Raw genomic sequence first — 14187 nt, forward strand, 5'->3', positions numbered from 1 at the left:
GCAACACTGCTCATTCTGAGCTATGAGGAAAAGGGATTACAACACCATCTCAGAGGAGTGTGTAAAGGAGTTAACCCACCATGCCAGAGACACGCCGAGGGCTTGATGAGCGGCAGCTCCTGTCATTACTTGGCTTTATTTCTCCCTTGCACCCAGCACAGTGTTGTGCTGTGTATGCAGTAATGCCCAGTAAATGCTTTTTTCAACTTGAATGTTTCTTGTTGCAGATGAGACCAATGAGAGTTGACTCTCAGAAGGTTTCTTAAGCTTCACTTCCATTCAGTCGCTCAGTCGTGTCCGACCCTTTGAGACCCCATGAATTAACCTGGCAAATATCTCTACTTTTTTGCCAGAGCCCCCAGCGTTGGCCCCAAGCCCAGCCACCCTGGAATGTGGTGGGCTGCTAAGGTAAGAAACTCACTGGGTTAGTGAAAATCCTTCTCTCATCTTGGAAGGGGTGATGAGGAGTATCAGACTGCATGTGCAGCACATGGTAGCTCAGCAGCATCCTCTTTTAATAAGTACATGGTATTTTGTAGTCTCACACGTAGGACATAACACTCCAACACATGTAAGCTGAAACCTACATGCCCCAGCATGTATGATGTAGGCAGTGCATCAAGACCTGGTTCCTAGGGTTCCTCCTTATCAGACCCTTCCTCTGTACATCCCCATCTTACCTGCCGCCTGGCCCACATACACCCCTAAGCTCCAGCTTATGAATGTACCTCATTTCCTGTCACAGGCCAGAAAGCCTCGCCAGTCTTCTTTAGAAACCCTTGTGCCCGGTCAGTTTTCTTGCCTGCAGTCCAACTTCTATTCCATAAAGGGTGGTTTACGGGTCACCACTCCTCTGGGAAGATATTCCAGATTCCTCAAACAATTACACTTTTTTCCTCAATGTTCCCTCCATGTCACGGGCGCACTTCCATTCTGCTGTCATTGTCAGCTTCTCTGTCTGCCTCTAGATTGCTAACTCTTTATGGGCAAAAATTCAAAGTAGATGTGTAGTGTGGACTGAATGAATAAATGAATGAATACACTCTTTTCAATTTTATAACATGTCTTCTGCATAAATCAACCTCTGTAAACTTTATATGAGTTCTTATCATAATTTCCATTTCATAGAGAAGGAAACCTTTGCTCATAGAGCTAAAATTCACTTGCCCAAATATTCACTGTCAATGAAGAATAAAAACAGAAATGTTTTTTCTGACTTCAAATCAAGGGACCAGTCTTCCACGGAAAGAAAATTCCATGTGCATTATCTCAATTAATCTCGAAAACAACCCTGTGACACAGAATAAACTGAGTCCCAAAGTGTTTTAAGTTCATGAAGCTCACATAGGTAGTGGCCCTGTTCCTGCACACAGATTTTTGGCTTTTTTTTAAGCCTCTACAGCTCAAGCCTTTTCCCTGAACTCAAGCTGCACAATCCATGGATACACATGGGGACTCAGCAGAATGTCTTCCAGCTGCTGTTTACAGTCAGGTTTGGACAAACCGCTGTGGAATACACAGAGTAGAATGTCCTAATAAACTTGCTTCATCCTCCACTCCTGAACTCCACTCTATTCCAGCTGGGACAGGAGCTCAAAAAGTCATGTCCTGACCATGGTTGAGCCTGAACTGGGTCAAAGGCTGAGTTTATTCTTGGCCCAATAAACTCAGGGGCCGTTCTCACCCAGGCCTCATAAAAAGTTAGCTAGATTTACCCAAATTTCGATCTTGCACTTGCTATCGTTAATGTGTCACTAATACAGATCTTTTCAAGTTTACAAAGCATTTTCAAATGTCACTGGAGCTTCAAAATGACTAGGTAGATAGACAACACAGATATTATTACCCCCGATAAATGATGGCACACTGCATGGGGCAAATCTAAGATCTGGGATTCAGGGCACAAAGTTGCTGTCCTTTTCTCTGTTTCTTAAACTACCAATCTCAGGTGAGAAAGGAGGGCCCGTCTTGCCCACTTATGGATCCTTGGAGGCGTGGGGGAGCGATGTGAAATGGAAACAGAATCTCTCAGAACAGAATCACCTAAAACAGGAATGCCATTCAACCACCAGCAAGCATCACTCTCTATATGTGCGCCAGTGTCTCCATAAGGAAGCTAGAGTATCACAATGGAGAGACATTCTCATCTCTTTGTGCCTAACAGGAAATGTCCATCTTAATTACAGCAACACATTTCAACAGGATATTTTAAATTTTTTTTAAAAACTGAGATTTGTAAAAATTAGAAAACCAAAATGCTAGAGACACAGGTTAGAATGCTTGAGGCAGATCTCAACAAGCCAGCTCATTAAGAGAATGCTAGACCTCCACTGCAGCCCCCATTCCAGCCTTCCACTGGGAGAGGCAGAATTGAGTCTCTCAACAGATGGTAGCCAAAATCCTCAAATTCTGTTTTTGTCAGAAAATAGGAAGAAGGGAATTTTTTTTTTCCTGTGACAATTTCTGATTCTTTGGTCCACCCACAAGTCCTCAAGTGTAGGAAATTTAAGCTAGAGTCACTAATTTGCTATTTATTGTAACAACATTGCCTTGTGTTTACACAGCACATTCCATTCTGGGATCTCCTAGAATGTTAAGATCCTTTCCACTAAAACAGATGGAGAAACTAAGGCAAGCAAGACCACCCACATGGCCACCAGGAGGAGCCAAGAGCCGAAGCCATCTCATTCATCCCCGGGCCCACAGCCTTCTCTCAGGACCGAGTCAAGACATGGTTTCACAGTAAGACACAGCAGCCAGGAGAAGGTGGGCTTCACTTAGCACGGAGTTCACATCTTGGAAAAGGTGGATACATAAGAAATCCCATGAAACCAGCACTCAATTTGATTTGGAACCTGGGAAACAGGCCTATGGGTGAGTCTGTAGCCTACAGCCGTTTGGGGAGGCTTCCAGGAGCGCAACAGTAAAACCCTCCTGTGAATTTCCTCACCCTGAGTTGAAATTGTCACCCTCAACGTCTAAGCTTCAATTTCTGCCAAATTGTAAATCCTCTGGGAAGGAATAATACTTGAAGTTATTATTGGTCTTTTATAATTTGTTGTGAATTAAAGGCTTTGAGAGTCAGTCTCAGAACTGCTGAGGAAGAGAATATTGAGGATGCTGAGAACAAAAAATGTAAAGATATAGGGGAGAGAGGACTTCAGTGAGAGACAAGTCACCAAGGAAAAAGTGCATCTGTTTTATAATCCTGCCCAAGTTCCAAAATATTTTATCTTTGTCTCTAATTGATCTTCAGGCAGCAGTGCCTTCCAGCTATCATTTCAATATTTCTGTCTAGTTTGCACCTTAAGTTACATACAAATCTTTCACAGAAGGTGGTATATCTGACTCACGGTTTTGTCCATGAATCTAAAATTATTTCAAAGAAACATTTAAATGATATTAATAGATTTTCAAAAGTTTGATGAGATGTTGAAAGCCTACTCAGAATTTATGCTGCCATGGGAGATTATCTGGGAAGTGACTCAGGACCTGCATGCACTTTGGAATATATGGATTGCTTGCTGAGTTCAGTAGTAGGTTATCTAAAGGATTAAAGTTGATAAAAGAGTAAAGTGTTGAGACAGGGGACAGAGTAAAGGGCTCAGGCTGAGACCTACAAAGTATGCCAAGGCCAGAACTCAAATGTATGTTAACTAGGAGGTAACAAACAGGACAGATTCAGACAGACTCAACCACGTTGCTAACAAAGATTACTGTTTGAGACAGTGTAAAATGTATTTATAGAAAGGCATCCACTGGTATGAATGACTAAAGAGTCAGAAGCAACGCAGTACAAGATGGTTAAGATGGTACAGCCTGGAAACTTTAGCTACTTAAACAACTTACTTAACCTCTCAAGGTCTTTGTTTTTTCATCTGTAAAGTGGGTAGATTAATCACAAAACTTCACTCTTAGGGCTGACCTCACTCTTAGGATTAGCATCAAATGATCTGACTTAGTTATACATAGTCTCACCAAGAGGGCTATCGTTGGAGGGTGAAAAGATCTTAGACATTAGAATGGTTTGTGGTGCTCTCAGCTCAACTCTGCCTGACAAAAACTGATTCCTTACTTATTTAATGTTTAAAAAAAACTTATTTAATGTTTCTCTTCATAGTAAAATTGAAGTTAATTCAAATTCAAATTAATAAGGTTAACTGAATTTCACCCCTGAGGACAATAACAAGAAAAAAAAGTTGCAAAGCACCAAGTTAGTATATATTAATACAGGGCCACTACTGTCGAGCCTGACAGTAATAAGCAGGCTATCAGTATTCATCATGATGATTTTTTTTCTTACTTTTAGACATAAAAGTAGTTTCCCGACTTCAGTTAAGTGGAACTGAATTAATTGGAAGTTACTATTTAAAACTGAAGTTTAAGTGTTTTAAGCTATTTAAAATTACTTAAATCATTAGAAATAACTAGAGTGTTGGTGAGAGGGGATTTAAAGAGTTGGGAGAAGGGAAGCTGATTTTTCAGCCTAAGTAATGTTAAACTTTCTTAACTGCTATTTCTTTTCCTCCTGCTTTTTATCTTTGTCAAAGGCAGGAGTAAGCATGCTGGAGTGAAAACAGCACACGCTTTGACAAAACCACCTAACCTCTCTGAGTCTTTCTCCTGGAAAGAAACGCCCCTTCTTCCAAGTTTGTCTAAAACATTAAATGACAACATTCATGAATTTTATAGCACAGGGGTTCAGCATATAGTAGGGGCTTGATGAATGCTAATTTTTCTTTCAAAGTATCTATTTTGAATGACTGTGAGCCACACAAATGGAGTTTTTATTAGGATGCAGTCAATATTTAGTGTCAATCAGAAAACATTTCCAAAGCAGTTTTTGAGAAAAATGTGTACTCAAGAAAAGAAAGATGTTTCATAGTTCTGATAGAATGTCAACAGACAGCATTACAGAGACCTGTATGCCACCACTAGTAAGGAAGGTCTTAGCATGCTTTCTTATCATTTTCCTTTCTCCCTGGCAAGCGCTGCACAGATGTGGTCTCCTATTGAGAAAGCCCTACAGCAAAAGAGTAAGACAGTTTTTCAGGCCATGCTCCTGTCTGTCGGCTGATTTGAGTGGTTGGAGGCCACCATGGGATATGTATGTATTTATTTCCCTTTGGTTTTTCTCAGGTCTAAATCCACTTGATCCAGGCAGTCAAACTCCCTCTTCACTCGCCTTAATAGTGATGTTCCGGAGAGCCAAGCATTTTAAGTGTAACAAATTGCATTGTAACAGCTGCAATTATGAATAAATTTGATCTTGAAAGAAGCCATGGCACTGTAACTCAGTAACTTTGTAACACAGCTATCGTTATAATAAGGATAAAGTACCACAGGGTCTTCCTGATGCGACATCAGCTTTCTTGAGCAGGAGAAGAAGGAGAGGGAGCTAGACAAGGATGCGCTTCTCCTCCCTTCTGGGAGGATCATTGACCAACTTGTGCACTTATAAATTCATAAGCTGCATCCAGGTCTACAAACACAGAGACAGATTATTGATGTTCCTTGAGTGTTAAAGTGACTGATGAACTTAATCTTAACGATAATATACCTATAAAGAAAAAATGCTTCCCTGATGACAGTCTCAGAAATCACGAACAAACTACACGGGGGTGGGGGGTGGGGGTGTGTGAACATGCCTGCTTCTAGAAACAAAATTCCAAGTATGTTCAAAATCACTCGGTTTTCTCTGTTTCCATGTACTGTTTAGTCATACAATTACCAAATATTTATTATTAATTTTATTAATTAGTAACTCAGATGGCCTCCTGTTCTTTCATTCCTATTTGAAGTTTATCCGTTTAGCACCTTTTGGTGCAATGCTAAGTCCAAAGTTTTCTATATCACTGTTTCCTTCTTGATTCTTAGCTCAGAGAAAAGAGGGAAGCTTATCATCCCCACAGGATTTTACTGAGGCAAATAAACCTAATTTCGCTTCTACTTTCATTCTTACAATAATGACAAAACGACATAGAAATCTTTTTTCTTTTACTAAGGTCTGATTATTCTGACTTAAAATGTCAAAAGTGTGGGGATTTGGTAGCTGCTTAATACGTTTCTAGTGAATATTGAGCAAATGAACAAAGCAAGCTCTTTGTTTTGCTATTTCCAACTCTATTATGAACGCACACACACACGAGTGTAAGGAAAATGACCGAATTGTTTCTGCTTTCACAGAAAACGCAAGGAGCAAGAAGAGGCAGGCAGCTTTCATCCCAGTAGGCACCTGGCACCTTCACACATTTGGCACTGGATGTCTGACCAAAACAAAAGCACAATCTTACGGTGAAATTCATCCCTTCATCAGTCGCTCAGCTCACTAAAAACCAGCATCAAGCGGGCTTACTGTTAGGCAACTTGACCTGGTGTAACTGCTGCCACATAGCAACCCACTGAAATATTTATTGGTGGTTCTTACTGCTCCGTGGAGCCCTCCCCTCTCCCATACCCTTTCTTCCCAGTCTCACTTTTCTTGCTCCTTTACCATCAAATCTTTGCCCTTGGTACTCAGTACATCAGGGTGAATTATACATACTTGCTTCTGAAATGAGGCTAGAAAATAAAAATATTTGTCCTGTCAAGGAGAGAAAAATGCTCCAAACCCAACTGAAAAAAATCACCCATAAGACAGACACTTTAAACTATGAAATTCAAACAGTTAATGATATTTTTTTCAGACTTCCAAAGTCAAAATGAAAAATGTCATGTAACACATACTGACAACTTGGATTTACAAGCTGCAAATTTCATATGAGTGAAATAACTAAACATTTTTTTCCCGGATCATATAATTCACACTTCTGGCAACTCCTGACGATGCATTTGTCCCATGTCTGATAGATGACTGGGAATTTACAAATAAACACCAAAACCTGAAGAGGGCAAATCCACCTCATAGCAGACTTAAAAATCTATTACACTTGGTGTATAGCAGCTTCATACATATTTGCCAAAATCTGATATGATCCAAATGTCCTTCAACCAGTGAATGGACAAACTGTGGTCTAGCCACACGCTAGAACACTACTCAACAATAAAAGAGCTTACCTGGTAGCTCAGACGGTAAAGAATTTGCTTGCAATGTAGGAGACCTGGGTTTGAGCCCTGGGTCGAGACTATCCCCTTGGGAAGGAAATGGCAACACATTCCAGTATTCTTGCCTTGAGAATTACATGGACAGAGGAGCCTGGTGGGCTACAGGACTTGACTGACTTTTCTTTCAGCAATAAAAAGGAACAGACCACTGACACACACACAACCTTGTGCATGAAATCTCAAATGCATTACACTAGGTGAAAGAATCCAGATTCAAAAGGCTACAAACTACTTTAATCTATTCATGACATTCTAGAAAAGGCAAAACTATAGGGATGGAAAACAGATCAGTGGTTGCCAGAAGCTGGGTGTGGAGGAAGGCGGATGACTATAAACGATGCAGAAGAATTTGCAGTGGTGATGGGGCTGATCTATATATTGTGGTGATGGTTACACAGCAGTCTACACTTATCAAAATTAATAGAACTGTCCACTAAAAAGGACAAATTTTACTCTGTAAATTAGACCTTAATTTTAAAAAAATCAATTTATGGTAGGAAAAAATTAAACAGTGATTTTCTTTGGGAGGGAGACTAGTGACTGGGGAAGAGGCTTGGGGGGTGATGGGAACAATCTATATCCTGAAAGGGTTTTAGGCTGCACATATGTATGCGTTTATCAGATCTCCAAGACTATATATTTAACATTTGTGAATTTCACTGTACATGAAGTTTACATTAAAAAAAAAAAAAACCCAGAAAACAAATACATTAATGACATGCATGCTGAAGTACTTAAAAGGGAATGGACTGATGCTTGCAATTTATTTTTAAACACATCAAAAATCAGACAGATAAATGGATAAATGATCATAGACAGGTGCATAGATATGTAAATTAAATGGACTAATAGATGAGTAAAAATGGATAGGTACATAGATAGGAGATAAAAAAAAGCATGTAAATGCTAACGGTGGACTCTAGACAGCAAGTATAATGGTGATCACTTTAAATTTTTTAATCTTGCTGTATGTTTGAAAATTGTAATGAAATGGGGAAAACCAAGTATAAAGAATTAAAATATATACATAACACAGTGAAGATTTTAAAGGGTTTAATAAAAACCTATCCCATTAGCTCTTAAAAAGCTGTTAGGTACCATTTTTCCCATGACTATCTTTTCTAGTCATGTAACATATCAGATTCAAAACTTGTAAATTATGCCGCAAATGCAGAGAGCTGTGCTTGTCACTTCACAGTTTGCTCAACTATAAATTTGAATTAGACACACAAGGCTAAACATGGGCTCTACTTACACACTAACTCTTAAAGAATGGCTTCCTAATTCCCTACCACTGTTATTAACTCATATGCAGGATGCTAGAACTGATGCAACAGGGAGAAACACTCTAAATTTTATTCCCAATGAGATAATCGCAATGCCCCCCAAAGGTGGAGCTGGAGAGTCAAGGAATTGGAAAAGTCCAGCTCTCTGTACTAGTGATTCATCTTGTTATCTTTCTTTAGAGCCACACAGAAGCCTTTGCCCTCTCAGGGATAATTTAGCAGTCTCAGGCTCTGTTCCAGGCTGGACTTCCAACCTGTTCCTATCAGTTAATAACAACTACTGGTTAGAACTCATGTCTAAGGAGTTGGAACTTTCTCTTGTGAAGGGGCACTGTTACAATGACACTACTTTAAAATCTATAAAAATCTACAAATTTGCACAGCTGATCAGAAGGCTGGTAAATAGATGCTTTCATTTCAAATGCCCTTGTTGTGGCAGCTTTCAGGTTAACTGGAGTGACCACACACACACACACACACACACACAGGTCAGGTATATAGAACTCAGCCACAGAGAAAATTAGTTTTGTCTCTTGGAATCAAGAAGAAAAGTTTGCAAAATGTTTTACTAGGGGCTGAAAGAGATTTTCTACCAAACAACAAGAAAGCAATTATCATGGGTGGGGACAGGGGAAGTTTAATGGCATTACTATAAGCTAGGGAATCAATCTACATGTCCCAACATACATATATGGTAAATAAATAATGGTTACTCTAAGCAGGTTCTTCTATAATGATAATGAACACTTCAAGACATAGGAAACACGGGAAATCTCCTGACTTACTGTGGTCATGGTAGAAGGCGGTTTTGATCCATTTTTATCCTTAGCTATGCCTTACGGTAGTTACATGTACTAATGTCTCAGTATCAGTATGCTTTTTCATAACTGTAATCTCAAAATGATTTCTCTATAAGTTAGAATTGTCAGACATACAAAATAATTATAGAGAACACTCAGTTAACTCTCCATTTCAGGTGAAAACATATCATTTTAATAGAAGTATGGCCCATACAATATTTGGGACATGCTGGTATTAATATATTCTGTTATTTGGAAGCCTAAATATAAATAAAAACTTGAAAGTGTTTGTGAAAAGCTTTTAAAACTTTATTAAGGGGAACTTCCCTGGTGGTCCAGTGGTGAAGACATTGTGCTTCCAATACAGGAGGGCACAGGTTTGAGACCTGGTCAGGTGACAAGGATCTCGCATGGAACTAGGACCCGACATGCCACATAGTGTGGCCAGAAAAACCCAAACCCAAACAGTATTAATTGATGCTTTCAAAAGTGTCTGTTTTCCAGTGTTGTCAGAATTGTTTTTGAGGATAGGAACTAATGTAGAGAACTGGGTTTTCTGACTTCCGGCCTGGACTTTAGGTTTACTAGGTGGTAAGCTCCATGGGTAAGCTCCACAGGGAAAAAGCTCTGGTGTCTAGCCCAGTATTTTGCACAAGATAAGCTCTCAAAATTATACCTAGAAAAAGTAAATGAAAGAACGGCTGAACTCCAGACAGTCCTTGCACGCTATCTCATTTCTGGGAGAATTCAGTTTTCCCTGTATTGAGAAATGACCCCATTTTTTCCCCCAAGTCTCCATGGAGTCTCCATCTTTCTCATATTCTCTCTGTGAATAGATGGATCTGAAAAGGGGCTTCCTGCTGGTCCAAAGAGTTGAGTCTGCAAAGCTTGTCCATATCTTGAGGGACATTCCTGGAACATTCTGTCTAGAACAAAGGCTGACCTTGAGCTGGGGCCAAGTAAATTTGCACTAAGACATAGTCCTGCCCTTCATCTGCTCACTCTGCTCGCCTTTTGCCCTTTTTATTTCTGGGGTGCGGGATCACTGCCTAAGCTTGTAAACTCAAACCTGAAAACACTTGTTTAGATTTGTCAATAGATTAAAGAAGAATCTACATTCCACCAACAGTTTCCATGAATTGTGCCCACCCTTGATTCAATCTGATTTTATTTTTGGCCTCTTCTATTTCCACTTCCTACCTACCATTCTCACTATCCTCCCAATATATTTCTAATTTCCATGGCAAGCTTTTAAAAATTTGTTCCCTTGTTGTTGTCTGTTCAGAAGGTATTATTTCTCCAAAAACCACATAAAATATTAAATTCCTTAGAAAAACTTGTGTTAACTATGTCTTGCTATACAAAACTGCCTTTTGGAATTCATGAGCATCAGTAATAATAACTACCATTTTTTTTTATCATACTTTTGTACCAGTGAGAGACATGTAATGTGAAAACAAAGAAGTAATGTTACTTGTTCCTCATTCATCATATGCATTGCTGAATAGGTAAGGTCTGTATCTGTCTCAAGACTAACCAGATTATTCTCAAGTCTAATTGCAAAATTCACTCTTTTGGGTAGAACAGGGTCCAGGGGGAGAGCTGAATGTGCTAAGAAATATTCTAAGTATTAGGAGAAAGAGAAGGAGGACGTTTGGAAAGACATTAGAACAAGGTATATGAAAAGGGAACATTTGATGGGCAATGTGGACCAACAGCAAAATCACAAGTGACATTGATTCAAGATGGTAATTAATGGCTCGGAACGAAAGTCAGAAAATAGATCACCTTCTCCATGATTTTACAAGTGAAATAAGCCCAGTGAGGAGTGACCTGCTAATAGCAAGTTGAGCCAGGAGAATTGCTAAGACCAGAATCCAAATATCCCAACTCGATTCAATACTTCTTTCATTTTATGAAACAGTCTCTCCAACTGGCTGCCCAAAAATGAGATAGTACTGTGTATGTCACCATAAAATGATGAGTTCTAAGCAAATTGAGAGAAAGTTACAGCTCCTACGTTTATATTTCCTCCATCATTTATTTACCTGTAAAAGTAAATTTGTAAATATCATTTATTCATTCATTTATTCTCCTATTGATGATTCTTATGTGCCAGATATTACTCCAGGTCAAGGGTATACCACAGTTAATTAGATGGGGCTCCTACCCTTACTGAGTCTTATCCTGGAAGGGAAAACTCACAATAATCAAATAAAGAAACAATATGGTTTCGAATTCAGATAGGTATCAAAGAGGAAATTAATATGTAAAGCTAGACAGGAGCTGAGCAGATGAGATGAAGGGTGTACATTAGCAAGGATGAGTCCTGAAGGTCCTTTAAAGTAGGTGACATGTGCTTTGATATGTGAATGGTGAGAAGAAACCTTTAAGCAAAGACCAAAGGAAATTTATTCCAGCCAAAGGGAAGGGGTTTGGTGTTAACAGAAAGAGGCCAATGTGACTGCAGGTGATAAATAAGGAAGAAACATTTCAAAGCCTAGCTCATGGAGGTAAGAAGAGGCCAGATCATGATGGCCCTGAAAGATCATTAAGAAAAAGGATTCTACCTCAAAGTCCATGGAAAGTCTTTATAAGACTCAATCTCTGTACAGTTTAAGAAGTTTACTCTCTGTGGAGAATGACTGCAGAAGAACAAGAGTGGAGGTGGAACCAATTGCTGTGGTCCAAGTCAAAGACAAGAGTGGGTTAACCAGGCTGGTGGCAGTGCAGGAGAGGAAAGCCCACAGATTCACAGCTTCAAGACAGATTTTAGTGGTGGAGCCAGCAGGATCTCTTACTGGTTCCATGAGGGGAAACGAGGGAAAGGGAGAGAATCAAGAATAGATTGCTCTGTTTGTGGCTAGGATATCTAGATAAATTACGGTGCCATTTACTTGAAAGGAAAAATGCCGTGGTGATGGATGGAAATTAAAAGTATTGTATATGTCATATAATGGTTTTGATGCTTACTAGATATCTAATTGGGGATGTCATGGAGGTGAGAGAAGGAGATATAAATCAGAAGCAAGGACACCAGCATAGAGCTGAGCTCTGAGCTCTTAAAAATTTATAGGTGAGGTGGTGGAGAAACATCCACAAAGCCTGAAGGTGCAGGACAGGCAAGGAAAAAACTGGGAGACGTGATCTCAAGAAACAGAAAGAGTTGTTTTTCAAGCAGGAGCAAAAGATCAATCACCACATCAAGTGAAAGATACAGGCAGATGAGAAAAGAGATGAACTCAGCAGATATGAAATATCAGAGCATTGCTGACATCAACAAAGACAGGGTCAGTAGAAACAGTTTTTAAAAGGCATACAGTGTGGAAAGGTAATTATTAAGAGTTATTTTTATGTGTTTGTGTTCTGTTCCAAACCTACGTTGCATATAACTACACACACATATACACAGGTCTTTTGGTTTGTTTTTAAACATAAAACATAAACAGGATAGGCCCTCCTATACCATTTTTTTTACTTTACATATTATTTTCAAGATTTTTCCTTACCAGTATGTATAGATTTATAACACCATTTTAATGGAGAACTTACTATTTTACTATAAGAATTTAACCTATGCTTTTGATCTTTTCTTATATGTACAAATCATTATACTGTACTATACATCAATATTTCCCTGAGTACATGCATGAACAATGATGAGTCTTAGAATGAGGGGAGAATCAATGGTCAGAGGAAATTAAGTGCTCACTCCCCAGAGATGAGAGCAAGAATAAGGATCCAAAGGTTCTTTCTGCTGTGCCATATTGCCTCTTTTTTATGTCATAAGAATTGATTGACATTTGGTAGAATTGAGCACAGAAACAAAATTCACAAGCACTTTTTAACAAACCATGCCTTTTCAATGGTGATGTTTTAATTGGATCTCTTATTTACTCTCACATTCATTAAAATAAATACATAAATCAGTATGTTTCTCTTCAAAGTCAGACAAATAAAACAGCTTTGAGTTTTGTTGTTGCTAGCTTTTCTTGTTTTTTTGCTGTTTTCACTTACTGCTCACTTATTATATCCTAACTTGCCCAAGAGTTCAACAGAATCTGTGGCTCTAAAGTTCCCTTCTTAAGACATGTTACAGACCAAATGTTTGTGTTTCTGCAAAATTCATATGTTGAAACCTAATTCTCAATGTGATGGCATCTAGAGGTCTGGCCTTTGGAAGGTAATTAGGTCATTAGGGTGGAGCTCCTATAAATGGGATTAGAGCTGTTATAAAAGAGATCCCAGAATGCTCCCTTGCCTCTTCTGCCAGGTGATATCACAGTAAGAGGATGACTGTCTATTATGAACCAGGAAGTGGGCTCTCTGAGACACGAAATCTGCCAGCACCTTGATCTTGAACTTGATCAAGTTCATCACCTTGAACTTCCCAGCCTCTAGGACAAGAAGAAATAAATTTCTGTTGTTAACAAGCTACCTAGTCTATGATAGCTTGTCCTAAGCAAACTGAACTAAGACCAGACCTATCTAGAAATTCAGAATGCTGTTTTCATTTCATTTTCATTTCATCACCCCCTGTTGTAGAAGCTGATACCTTAGAAATATTACATAAACTAAGAAAATAATAAAGATTTTACATCTGACCTTTCCTTCAAGTGACTGAAGTGGAAAAAATCCATAATCGACCCTACCCCTGTCCTATCTAATTCCTCTTCCTATTTTCACATGGCCATTACTTTATTTGTTGCTTGTTCTTTTCTTCAACTTAGCCTGTTTCCTCCAGGCTTCATTTCCTGTTGAGACTGCTGTCAGTGGAAAGCTGGTCAAAAATATAATTAGAGCTAGAATGAACATTTCCCACACCACCACCACCGTGTCCTCACCTGCAGCAGTCTCTTCCTCAAAACTCAAGAGCCCTGAGCCTACTATTTACACTTTAAAATCTTGATATTTTGCTTTGGAGGCTAAGACATAGAGAAAAATCATGCTTGATCCACCCAGGGGAGCATGACTGACACCCTGAAACCAGTGTTCTG

The 14187-nt window shown here is 39.1% G+C and overlaps 1 protein-coding gene across 5 annotated transcripts in view; it reads right to left on the reverse strand.

The window, feature by feature from the left end:
- The window catches only part of PCSK5 (proprotein convertase subtilisin/kexin type 5), a 492571-nt gene that overhangs the window by 426936 nt on the left and 51448 nt on the right, over positions 1 to 14187 (reverse strand). The gene's annotated exons all lie outside the window — the stretch shown is intronic.

Source organism: Odocoileus virginianus, chromosome 18 (genome assembly GCF_023699985.2).
Source record: "Odocoileus virginianus isolate 20LAN1187 ecotype Illinois chromosome 18, Ovbor_1.2, whole genome shotgun sequence".
NCBI classification, from domain to species: Eukaryota; Metazoa; Chordata; class Mammalia; order Artiodactyla; family Cervidae; genus Odocoileus; species Odocoileus virginianus.